Source organism: Callithrix jacchus, chromosome 21 (genome assembly GCF_049354715.1).
Source record: "Callithrix jacchus isolate 240 chromosome 21, calJac240_pri, whole genome shotgun sequence".
NCBI classification, from domain to species: domain Eukaryota; kingdom Metazoa; phylum Chordata; class Mammalia; order Primates; family Cebidae; genus Callithrix; species Callithrix jacchus.
Genome location: NC_133522.1, coordinates 45,509,439 through 45,522,114, shown reverse-complemented (window position 1 = coordinate 45,522,114; position 12,676 = coordinate 45,509,439). Strand labels below are relative to the sequence as shown.

At 42.7% G+C, this 12,676-nt stretch overlaps 1 protein-coding gene across 3 annotated transcripts in view; it reads right to left on the bottom strand.

The window, feature by feature from the left end:
- Positions 1–11,713, bottom strand: part of B3GALT5 (beta-1,3-galactosyltransferase 5) — a 53,605-nt gene extending 41,892 nt beyond the window's left edge. For 2 of the 3 annotated variants that reach the window (XM_035282949.3, XM_017967223.5), the window contains exon 1: positions 11,585–11,713. The gene's annotated coding sequence lies outside the window, so the exon portion shown is untranslated. Of the gene's footprint in view, positions 1–10,572; positions 10,695–11,584 lie in introns of all 3 variants that reach the window. The other variant, XM_078358608.1, reaches the window with a different exon arrangement.
- Between the last annotated feature and the right edge of the window lie 963 nt (positions 11,714–12,676).

Below are 12,676 nucleotides of genomic sequence, written 5' to 3'. Positions count from 1 at the left end.
AAAGGGGCAAAGGACTTGAATAGACATCTCGCCAAAGAAGATACACAGATGGCCACACGCTCATGAAAAGATGCTCAACATCACCAACCACAGCGAAACGCAAATCTCAATCACAGTGAGACACCACTTCACACCTACTAGGATAGCAATTATTTACAAAAAGAAAAAAAAACAGAAAATAGGCCTGGTGCGGCGGCTCACGCCTATAATCCCAGCACTTTGGGAGGTCGAGGCGGGTGGATCACAAGGTCAAGAGATCGAGACCATCCTGGTCAACAAGGTGAAACCCTGTCTCTACTAAAAATACAAAAATTAGCTGGGCATGGTGACATGTGCCTGTAGTCCCAGCTACTCGGGAGACTGAGGCAGAATTGCTTGAACCCAGAAGGTGGAGGTTGCGGTGAGCCAAGATCGCGCCATTGCACTCCAGCCTGGGTAACAAAAGGGAAACTCTGTCTTAAAAAAAAAAACGGAAAATAACAAGTGTTGGTGAGAATGTAGAAAAACCGGAACCCCTGTGCACTGCTGGCAGGAATATAAAATGGTGTAGCCACATGGAAAATGGTATCACCATTCCTCAAAAAACTTAAAACAAAATTACTATATAACCCAGCAATTCCACTTCCGTGCATATGCCCAAAAGAAATGAAAGCAGAGACTCAGACAAATACTCGTACAGCCACGTTCATAGTGGCATTATTCACAACAGTCAAAAGGTAAAAGCAACCCAGGTGTTGATGAATAAACAAAAGGCTGTATATACACACAGTGAAATATGATTCTGCCCTAAACAGGAAGGAAATTCTGTCCCATGCTCCAACATGGACGAATCTTGAAGGCATGCTACATGAAATAAACTAGACACAACTGGACGAACACTGTATGGTTTCACCTGTATGAGGTACCTAGAGCAGCAAAATCCACAGAAATAGGAAATAGAATGGGGGTTGCCAGGGGCTGGGGGTAGGGAGAAGAAATGACTGATAATAGGTACAAGGTTTCCTCGGGGATAATGAAAATGTCCTGAGGATAGACAGTGGTGAAGATCACACAATACTGTGTATAGACAAAATGCCCAAAACTGTCATTAAAATGGTACATTTAAATTATGTCTATTTTACCACAATTTTTAAAGAGTTAGGGCTTTGCTCGGCCAGGCACAGTGGCTCACGCCTGTAATCCCAGCACTTTAGGAGGCCAAGGTAGGCAGATCATGAGGTCAGGAGTTCGAGACCAGCCTGGCCAATATGATGGCACTGTGTCTCTACTAAAAATACAAAAATTATCCAGGCTTGGTGGCACGCACCTGTAGTCCCAGCCACTCGGTAGGCTGAGGCAGAAGAATCGCTTGAACCCAGGAGGCAGAGGTTGCAGTGAGCCGAGATCATGCCACTGTACTCCAGCCTGGGCAACACAGCAAGACTCTGTCTCAAAAAAAAAAAAAAAAAAGCTAAGAGTTCACTGAATTGTAAACTTTACAGATGAAATATATGATATTGATTATACCCCAAAAAAACTATGAATAGAAGAAAGTAAAAATCAAGAGCTGAAGAAAAGCCAAGACTAGGCTAGAGGGAATGTGGGGTTCTCTTTGTAGGTGGAGGCAGAGTTTCCCTAACTGTGCCCCTTCAAACATCAAGAGTCCCTGTGTGTGTCCCTGCCGGGGTGAGAGGAAGGTAGGATTGCAAGCTGGGAAACCACCAGATTAAACAAAATGCAAACAGGTTTCATTGCTGAGGACTTTTTGGAAACCTTCCAAAATTAATGTGCAGAATGAATCTCAAAAAGGATATTCGCAGGCAAGATCACCCAAATTTATTTGAAACTAATAAATTTCTGCAAATGCCTGCAAACAGTTGGAGGAAGGAAAGGGAAAAAAAGCAAGCAACCCCTAATGCAGCTAGGTTAGGCAAAAAGCATTCACGCTTGTGAGGAACACACCCCGTGGACTAATGAGGAAATCATATAAATAAAAGATGAACTGAGTGGGGTTGCAGCCAGGTCAACCGAGGTGGTCAGCAGGCCAGGTAGAGCCATCAGGCTCTGTGAATCAGAACAACGGATCGCACATGAAAACTGCTTTCTAACTCCATCACTCTTCCCTAACCATTTGGCATCACCATGTTTCATCAGCCTGGAAAACCTCCCCCACTTTTACCTGATGGAATAACACACAAAAACCACTTGGCTTTTTGTGCCATATGTTGCTGCAGACATCAATGAAAGAGCTTCTTTCAGACATGTGTTAAGTAGCATGTATTAAAAGTCACTAAAACAGGAAACTGAAAAAGTACATGTGTGATATTGGACATACGTGTTACGCCACAGTCTACAACGTGGAGTTCAGAGCCGTCAAAGAAGAACCCGGAGGAAAATCCTCATTTTCCATGTAGTTTAGTTATCCTTCATGCAAATGATTTTCTCCCTGGGAAGGAGTCAGATTGTAAACTGAGTCTCAGAGTAGAAGCACAAACAGGATTTTCAAGTGAGATGGAGAGAAAAAAAAACTATTGCCTTGGAAGGGTAATTTTATTTAGGTAAACTGAGCTCCTAACAACTAGCAAAGAAGTCATTTGGGCATTTTTAGCCTTGAATAAGCCAAATTCTGAAAAATCCAAATTCAGTTATTTATGGATTCTCCAGAAAACCTTTGAGAGTTCACTACACAGCATTCGCAACAGGCTGTATGTATGGACTGTCTACCACCATCCTTCTATCAGCACCTCCACCTAAATAAAACCAGCTCTCTACCATGTGCCTTTTTCAAATTTCTCAATTCCTTCATTTATGCTCAATTATAATATGCACCTGTTTCTCTTCAAAGCTTCCAGACACCTGGGCATTGTGCCAGGCTGCCTACAAAACCGAGACATTGAACACCCACTCCAAGCAACTGTGGATGAGTTGAATAATATTCACAACTATCATTGCTCAAATGTGTAACAGCACGTAGAAGCATTTGTTTCTCTACTTTGTCCACACTGAAATAAAAAAAGTAAGTTCAGATTGGCCAAAGATAAAAGCAGCACCCAAACAAAGACACACAACTTTTGGCATACTCCTTGAAAGTCGTGGCCAGGAAAAAAACACCAGAATTTAATGTATCTTTCATGCGGGGAGCAAACACAAGAAAGGGGTGAGGAACTGAAATTCATCAGTCTCATTAACAGTTTCCCTTCCAACTTGGAGAAAGGTAAACAGAAGTGGTGAAGAGAGACTTAAGAAAAATGATCCTCTAGAGATAAACCAGAAAAAAACCTCCAGAGTTCCCATTCCACTTTTCACAGAAAGAAGGATGGTGTGACTGAAAGGAGAATCATTCTCCCTCCCGAGAGATGACTGTCTAAAGTAAAAACCAGGACTTATCAGACAGACAAAGGAGATATAGCAGATAGATGAAGAGGGTCAGCTTATGCTGATAAGGGTTCCTGAAGAAAGGAATGAAGGAAAAGCAGAGGAAAAAATATGTGAAGACATTTCAGCTGAGGATTTTCCAGAACCGACAATATGAGACCTCAAATCAAAACTGTACTCTAAGTACTCAAAATGACAAATAAAGATAAATCTCTATCTTCCACATCATAGTGAGTCTACAGAATGTCAAAAGTGAGAAAGTCCTAAAAGCTAACATGGAGAAAGGCAAATTATCAACAAAACAGTCACAATTAAGCTTATAGCCATTTCCCATGACCAATGATACACATAAGCTAGAAGACACCAAAATGTTGGAGGGAAGTAACTGCCCAGCTAAAATTTTATACCCAGTTAAACTAATACACAAAGTAAAGCCATAAGTAAAACATTTTCAAACAAGAAATAGAAAGTTTATCACCCATGTAATCTCAATAATAGGATTATTTGTGAATGCACCCCAGCAAGAAGTTACATAAACTCAGGTGTATGTCAAGGGATGCAGGACACAAAAATGAGCATGGAAATCGATCAAATATGTCATTAAATTTAACTAATTTATGCCCCAAAAAACTACGTTTTCATGTTTAAAACATCCAAAATACAGGAAATTACCTTTGAAGAGAGAAAGAGAGGAAGGAATGAAGGAATGAAGGAACGAAGGAAGAAAGGAAGGAAGGAAGGAAGGAAGGAAGGGAGGGAGGGAGGGAGGGAGGGAAGGAGGGAGGGGAAAAAGAATGGCTGAAAAGAACAAAGTGGTAACTTACCTTCCTAGAGCAAGACATATTGTAAAGTCAGAACAATTAAAACAGAAATACACCCTGACAAAACAGAACAGAGATCTCAAAAATAAACCTACCAATTTTTGGACTGAACTTGACAACTGAACCTGAGATTCATACATAGACTAAAAGGCCAAAAATAGCTAAATACATTATAAAGAAAAACAAGATGGGAAAACTTGACCTAACTCGATTAGTATATACAAAAACTTATTACATTAACAAGATACTTGTGATGTATAAACCAATGCTACAGACTGAACTGTGTCCACGCAAAGTTCATGGGTTGAAGCTTTAACCCCAACATAACTGTATTTGGGGACAAAGCTTTTAGGAAGTAATTAAGGTTAAATGAGGTCATAGGGTGGGATCCTAATTCAATAGGGTTAGTGGCCTCATAAGAAGAAAGGAATCTCACTCTGCCTGTAAGGACACAAACAGAATCTTTAGGATGTACTTGCATCCCTGAGGATGGCCCTCATCAGAACTTGATCAGGCTGGCACCTTGACCTTAGATTTCCAGCCTCCAGAACTGTGAGAAAACAATTTTATGTTGTTGGCCATCCAGTTTATGGTATTTCATTATGGCAACCAAGCAGACCATAAAAGAGAATAAATAGCCTCAAAACAGATCTACACAAGTATGACAGATATGGTATTACAAATCAGCAGAAAAAGGAGTGACTATTGAATTTACAACCTAGGACTACTGACTATTCATTTGACAAAATCAAACTTGAATCCCTAATTCACAATGCATCAAAAATAAATCGAAGGAGGATTAAAAACCTAAATGTGAAAAGCAAAACTTGAAGACTTTTAAGTAAAAATACAGTATTTGAGACAATCTTTAAAACCTTAGAGTGGGGAAAAAATTTCATAAGACAAAAAGCTTCTTTAAAAAAGAAAAAAAAACCATTAAAAAACTTAGTAAATTTCACCAAATTAAAAATGAAAATTATTGTTCAATCAAATGTAAAAATGCAAGCCACGGACTAGGAATAGATACTTGCAATGTATATTTCTAAAATGAAGGATCTAGAATTTCTAAATGAACTTCTATAGACCTATAAGAAAAAACATCCCAAATGAAAAATTATCAAAAGACATGAACAGGCCATTCACAGAAGAGGAAATTCAAATGGTTGAGTTACATAATATATGAAAAGATTATTCATTTTACTAGAATCAGAAACTGCACCTTAAAACACTGAGATTCTATTTCATACTCAGGACAATAACAATAATTTCAAAGTCCAGTAATTCTAAGGGTTGGGGAAGTTGTGGAAAACCAGGAACTGAGTTAAGAGTTATAGTATGTAGGATTATAAACTAGTACAAATCCCTTGCCAAACATTCTTTAGTATCCAGGAAATACGCTTTTTCACCCAATGTGTCTTTTCTAGGTATGTACTCTAAAGTACAGTCTTCCGTGTATGCAAAGGAGATATGTACAAGAATGTTGATTATAGCATTTTTATATGAAAAATGAAAATCATCGAAACATCCCATTAACAAAACAATAGCTGAGCCAATTTTAGTACAATTCTTCAATATAACTTTTTTAAGAGACAAAGTCTTGCTCTGTTGCCCACTCTGGAGTGCAAAATGACTCACTGCAGCCCCAAACTCCTGGGCTTAAGCAATCATCCCACCTCAGCCTCCCAAGTAGCTAGGACTATAGACACATGCCACCATGCTCAGCTAATTTTTTTTTAATTTATTTTTATAGAGATGAGGACTTACTATGTTGCCCAGGCTAGTATCAAACTCTTGGGCTCAAGAGATCCTCCCACCTCAGCTGACCATTTTATATAGCAATGAAAATGAATGAACTACACCCACAGAGGTATCCAATCCTATGGCTTCCCTGGGCCACATTCGAAGAAGAATTGTCTTGGGCCACACATATACCACACTAACACTAACGATAGTTGATGAGCTTTTTTAAAAATCTCAATAATGTTTTTAAAGAGTTTATGAATTTGTGTTAAGCCGCAATCAAAGCCTCCTGGGCTGCACATTGGAAAAGCTTGAACTACAGCTATGGTATGGATTAGCTCTGTGTCCCCACCCAAATCTCATCTCCAGTTGCAATCCCCAAGTGTCCAGGGAGGAAAGTGATTGGATTAAGGGGGCAGTTCCTCCATGCTGTCCCAGTGACAGTGACTGAATTCTCATGAGATCTGATGGTTTTATAAATGGTAGTTTTTCCTGTGCTCTCACATGTGCATGCTCTCTCTCTCTCTCTTTCTCTCTCTCTCTGTTTGCCACTGTGTAAGACATGCCTGTTTCCCCTTCCACCATGATTGTAAGTTTCCTGAGGTCTCCCAAGCCATGCAAAACTGTGAACCAATTAAACCTCTTTCCAAGACATTCATGTGGCCAACAAACATATGAAAAAAAGCTCATCATCACTAGTCATTAGAGAAATACATATCAAAACCACAATGAGATACCATCTCACGCCAGTTAGAATGGTAGTCATTAAAAAGTCAGGAAACAACAGATGCTGGAGAATGTGCAGATACAGGAATGCTTTTACCCTAATGCAATGGTAAATTAGTTCAACCATTTTGGAAGACAGTGTGGCGATTCCTCAAGGATCTAGAACCAGAAATACCATTTGACCCAGCAATCCCATTACTGGGTATATATCCAAAATCATTCTACTATAAAGACACATGCACATGCATGGTTACTGCAGCACTGTTCACAATAGCAAAGACTTTGAACCAACCCAAATGTGCGTCAATGATAGACTGGATAAAGAAAATGTGGCACATATACACCATGGAATACTATGCAGCCACAAAAAAGAATGAGTTCATGTCCTTTGCAGGGACATGGATGAAGCTACAAACCATCATTCTCAGCAAACTGACACAGGAACAGAAAACCAACCACCACATGCTCTCACTCATAAGTGGGAGTTGAACAATGAGAACACATGGACACAGGGAGGGGAACATCAGACACTGGGACCTGTCAGGGGGTTGGGGGGCAAGCAGAGGAATAGCATTAGGAGAAATACCTAATGTAGATGATGGGTTGATGGGTGCAGCAAATCTTCACAGCACATGTATTCCAGAACTTAAAGTATAATTTAAAAAAAAAAAAAAACCTCTCTCCTTTATAAAGTAGCCAGTCTCAGGAATTTCTTTATATCAGCATGAAAATGGACTAATACAAGCTATGTTTCAACATGGATAAATGTTAAAAACAATGAATCAAAAAGAGCCGTGGTATGACCGTATGAAACCATTTTAAAGAGCTTGAAATATTGAACTCAATAGCATGATGAATCACAGATTCATATATGGAAGTGATGTGGAAACACGTGCGGGAAAGACAGTAATAATTAGGACAGTGTGAAAGGATGAAAGGGGGTGGGGAGAACTGGGGAGGGGACAGAAGAAGCTTCAACGAGGCTTTCATATTGTCTTCTCTTTTAAATCTTGCTTAAAGTATGGCCAAGCACTAGGACCCAACAGAGCTGGGATGTGGGCTCACATGTGCTTTTTCTATTATTATTTCACTTCTGCATGTTCGAAGTACTTCATAATTTGAAAAATAAAAAATTTAATGCCTCTAAGTTACAGGCTGAATTTGGGGGCAATCCAAAACCTGAGTGTATCCTGAGAGCAACTTTTAATAAAATTATAAATATTAACAAACTTAATCAAAATGAATAGAGACTAAATCCACCAATCATGATTATCCACCATTCCCGCTGCTCCTACTACTCCTTATCCTCAGGCCACAGAAAAGCTGATAAACCACATCTCCAAAGGAAGTTCTGGGAAGGAAATGAAGTTCACATAAGAGAGAAGCAATAAAGGACAATTCAAAAAAACTGTTATCTAAAGACTCAGGTGAACCTGCCCCTGTTAAATATGCTTGACAAATAAAGAAATGGCAGAGCAAATATGCGCAAATACTGCAGAAAGGAAGGAGGAAAGGGATGAAAAGGAAACATGCGGAAGACAAGTGAAGAAGCCACGGCGTGGAAGAAAATACTCTCCCAGCAGCGGATTAAAAGTTTTCACAGTAAATGATTTGTTGCTACAAGAAACTAAGAACAGGAAGTCAACAAAACAGGGTCACAGCGATGACAAGGAGACAGAATGAGATTAAAAAGGGAAATTGTAGAGCTGAGGAAGCACACCAATCACCAAAACACCTCTATGAAAAATAAATAATTTAGAAACGGTAAGAAAAAAAGAGAGAGCATTGCAAATAGTAACACTGAGGAATGGTTTCCGATAATTATAAAAAATCAGATCTCTTTTTTTTTTTTTAAGACACCGGGTCTTGCTATGTTGTCCAGGCTGGTCTTGAACTCCTGGGCTCAAGCAATCTTCCCGCCTGTGTCTACAGCTTAAACAAAAAACACAGACCAAAATTTAAATAACAAACTAAATATTGTTCCCCTGATGTTAGTCATCTGATTAAAAAAAATACTGCTGCTCACAGTATTTTTCTCACAACTTTTTGGCAATTACTTTTCAGACTGTATTATGCTTTTAAATTAAGTAAGAGAAACTAGTTTTGCTTCCTTCTTTCCATATCTCATTCTTGATCCAAAACAATTATTACTCAGCATGGTAAAGTGCTTGGCATACAATAAGTCATAATACCAACAATAGCTATAACTCATACAGCATGTATATACCTGACACTGTTCTACTGTTCCTTGTTATATACGGAACCATGTAATCCTCACAACCACCCCTATGAAATAAGTACTATTATTCTCTTCAATTTCAGTTAAGGAAACTAAGCCATAGGGAAATTAACTAACTTGCCCAAGGTCATACAACAAGAACCTGTCAACGCTGGGATTTGAACCCAGGTATCGGGCTGCAGAGCCTGAGCTATTTATCTCTGCAAGAATATCTATTTAATGCATGAATGGATGATGGGCGCCTTTATTTACCCAGCCTGGTCCCAAATGACTTCTGGCTCGGATGTATTCTCCTGAGGATACGGGATGATGTTCAAAATTAAATATAAAAATTCCAGCTGATTTGTTTTTCAAATCCATCTCCCTGCACCTGCATGATACTCAGAGCTCCTAATTCTGGTTTTCAACTGAAGACCATGTTAGTTCTAAAAATCTCTATAAATCATCTTACCCGCCCTGCCCTTCACCTTTCATTAGCTTCAGATACACGGTCAGTTCACTTCCTCCTTCCACAGGCAAAAAAGCATTGTCGAAACTCAGAAGAGCCAGAAAACTTGACGGAACCCTATCCCCAGACCAGGGCAAAAGAGAAGAGCCTGATATTAACAAGGAAGAGGGGAGCCCTCACCAAGTCCAAAGACTTACCTGGGAGCAGGAAGGGGCAGCAGAGGAAAGTTAAGGCATAGAAGAGGAAAGGTGAACAGAAGAACAATGAACACAGGCTGTAAACCTGGGTTCACCCAGGGCCACCAAGCTTGGGTGGGGCCCAGGAACAAGGCTGTTAGAGTCAGGGAGGTAGGCTTCTGTCAGGTCCAAGGAGGGATCCCATCCTCACAGGCATCCCGCTCACCCGGGGAGAGAGGCTGATAAAGCCCAGGCAGCTTTTCAAAGTCACTGGAACCAGGATTCAGGATTAGGCTCTAGGCCTGGCAGAAAACCAAGCAGAAATCTGATCAAGATGCCCAGCTAGACGGACAAGCATGCATGGGGGCAGAGGGAGTTCCCTGGGATGCCACTACTGGGCTCAGAGCCCAATGCCAGTTCCATGCCCAGAAAGGAGAAGACGGAGACCCTGAAACCCTTCTGGGACCCGTCTGAACTGGCCTGAATCTGCAGCTGTCCAGGGGCAGAGGAGGGAAGGCTACACCCTGGTGTCCCCTGCTGAATGGATGAAGGTTACCCTCCGTGTGGAGAAGTTTGGCCATGGTGAAGTATGCAGAATCTTGTAAAATCAACTATTAAAGGTGGCCGTTGTTTATTCAAAGTACCCACTTAAAAATCCTACAAAAGAATGGATGCATGCCCCTGTCTGGAAGAACCTTTGCAAAGGAGCCTTGTCCTTGTCAATATTCTAAGGTAAGAGCGTAGTGAAACATCTCTTTCCGAGATTTTGCATTTCCAGGAGGTAACCTCCATAGGCCTCACACGGAGCTCCTTCCTGAACACACCAGATTTTTATTATTTTAAAATTTACCTAACAAAGAAACTATTTAAGACAGGCTGATTTTAAAAAAGAAGAAAAAAAATGAAAGGAGATAGGAAACAAGACTTCATACATATGCAATCATTCCTTAAAAGAAAGATATAAAATGCTTTGAAACCAAATTTGCATATTATATGCACCTGTTTTAAAGAGGAAACCCCACAAAAGATACGTGTAGAGATGAGCAGAATCAGCATGCATTTACTCACAAATGCCACTCTGTAAAATACTCTCAACAGCAGCCACTGCCTACCCCAGGCACCAAACGAAATATGACACTTCTGCAGATCTGTGTCTTCATTAAATTCTACTCCTCCTCCATCTCCCATCTCTTTGAAAAAGACAAAAATAGTAAATGGGGGAGATATGGAGATGAGAGGTACTGTTAATATTTACAACAGGTGGCCACATATAACAAAGACAGGTTTGTTATGCTAACATAAAGGATGAGTGCAAAATACTTTTCCAACATCTGATTACTGCAGATTCAGTTGCTGTTATTTGGAAGCTGTATTTATCCCTCAAAATCAGAAACCTAAACAAAAAAATGAAACCAAACCACGAAGGAAAGCTAGACTGGGTGGTGTTTGCGCACACATGCAGACGCACACACACATACACACCTGGTACAGATATTGTTTTTAAAATAATGTTGATTACTGAGCCTTAAGGTACCTCGCTGTATTTAGCAATGACCTACAGGCTCCCTTCTGGTCCTCCCAAAGTCAAAACCCCTGGTGTCACGCTTAATGAAAAGCTGCCTTTCTCACCATCCTGCCTATCAGCCCCCTCCACAACCCCCACCCTCCCCCCCACCACGCCGCTGGAGCGGCCTGCCGCCTTGTGCTTCGGAGTTTGTTTTGCTGTTGTTAAGATGGGGCTATTCTTCTTAATTGTGTTTCCATCCAGTGCTGGTTCCCTCAGTCTTGTGTCCGCACCGTGCCCACCCGGGGACACAACTTCCTCGGTGCGTGGCGTGAGCAGCGGTAAGACTTTATAAATGAATACGTTTTCACATCAAGTTTGATGACATTTGGTCTGCCACAATTTCCTTTCCCTTCATTTAAAAAGGAGCGAAGGAAAACAGAAGAGCACGCCTGCAGTGCGCGGCCGCGCCGCGGTCCCCTGCGCCCGGCACCCACGCCCCCGCGCGCCGCAGCACCCGGCCCCGCGCTCCCGGCCCGCGAGCCCCGCGCCCTGCGCCCCCGCCCCGGGCCTTACCGTGCGTGGGGCAGCCCCGGGCAGCCACGGGCGGGCTGGAAGCCGCCGCGGGCTCAGAGCCGCATCCCGGCCCGCCGACGCAGGGGGCGGGCAGCAGGTCCCCGGAGGCGCTGGGTCCAGGCCGAGGATGGCTTTCCGCCCCGCTCCGCTCCGCGTTTAAGAGGTGGGAGGAGCGCGCGGCGGTGCGCACAGGAAATCTGATAGGTGAGGAGGACCGCGGGCCGCACGGGGCGGCGCGGGCTGCGGGGCGCGGGGTGGGGGCGGCTCCTGGAGGTGGCGGGACCCTCGCGCCGGCAGCCGGGTAAAGAGGCAGGAACTGTCGACAAATGCTCCGGCTCCGAAGCCCCGAGGGGAAGAGCATCTTTCACGGAGCACCAGGACTTGACGACGGTGGAATTTGCTCGGATCCCCTAAGGCCGGTTCTTTGAGTTTCCGTGCGGCCCTCGCGGGAACGGTCCCAAAGTTAACTTTGAAAACACTCTCAGGAGAGGGAGGGCCGCCGGGCCCTGCGCGTCTCAAACCCCAGACGCCCCCGGAAAGGACACCCCCCAACCCCCAGCCACCACCACCAGATCGTTGTAAAAAGAGATGCTACCTTCACAGCCAAACGCTTGGTTAGAGGAATGCGCCAAGGTCATGCACGGCGTGGGGCGCTGCGGGGCTGCGCAGTGACGAGCGAATGAAGCCGGTGCCTTGACGAGTCCCATTTCACGGATAAGACGACCCGGGACAGAGAAGTCAGGGGGCCTGTCCCGGGTCACACAGTGACAGGCAGCCCCCAGGTGACTGAATACTGATGTGTCACAGCCATAATGAGGGGGAGGGGCCGCAGGAGATGAAGCCAATGGGACCCCACCTTTCTCTGGCTGGAAAAATATTCATATATTTACGTAGACAAATACACATTTTTTTAGAATTGAGGACATATCATCCAATTCAGTGATCTTCAACCCTGGCTGCACAGTAAAATCTCCTGGGAAGCTCTTAAAATTCCCAATGCTCAGGTGCCTACCCCAAGCCCAATGAAGCCGACTTATTTTCCTTAATGTCATAACTTCATTAGCTTCAGAGCAGTGCCAGCCCTTTCTTCCC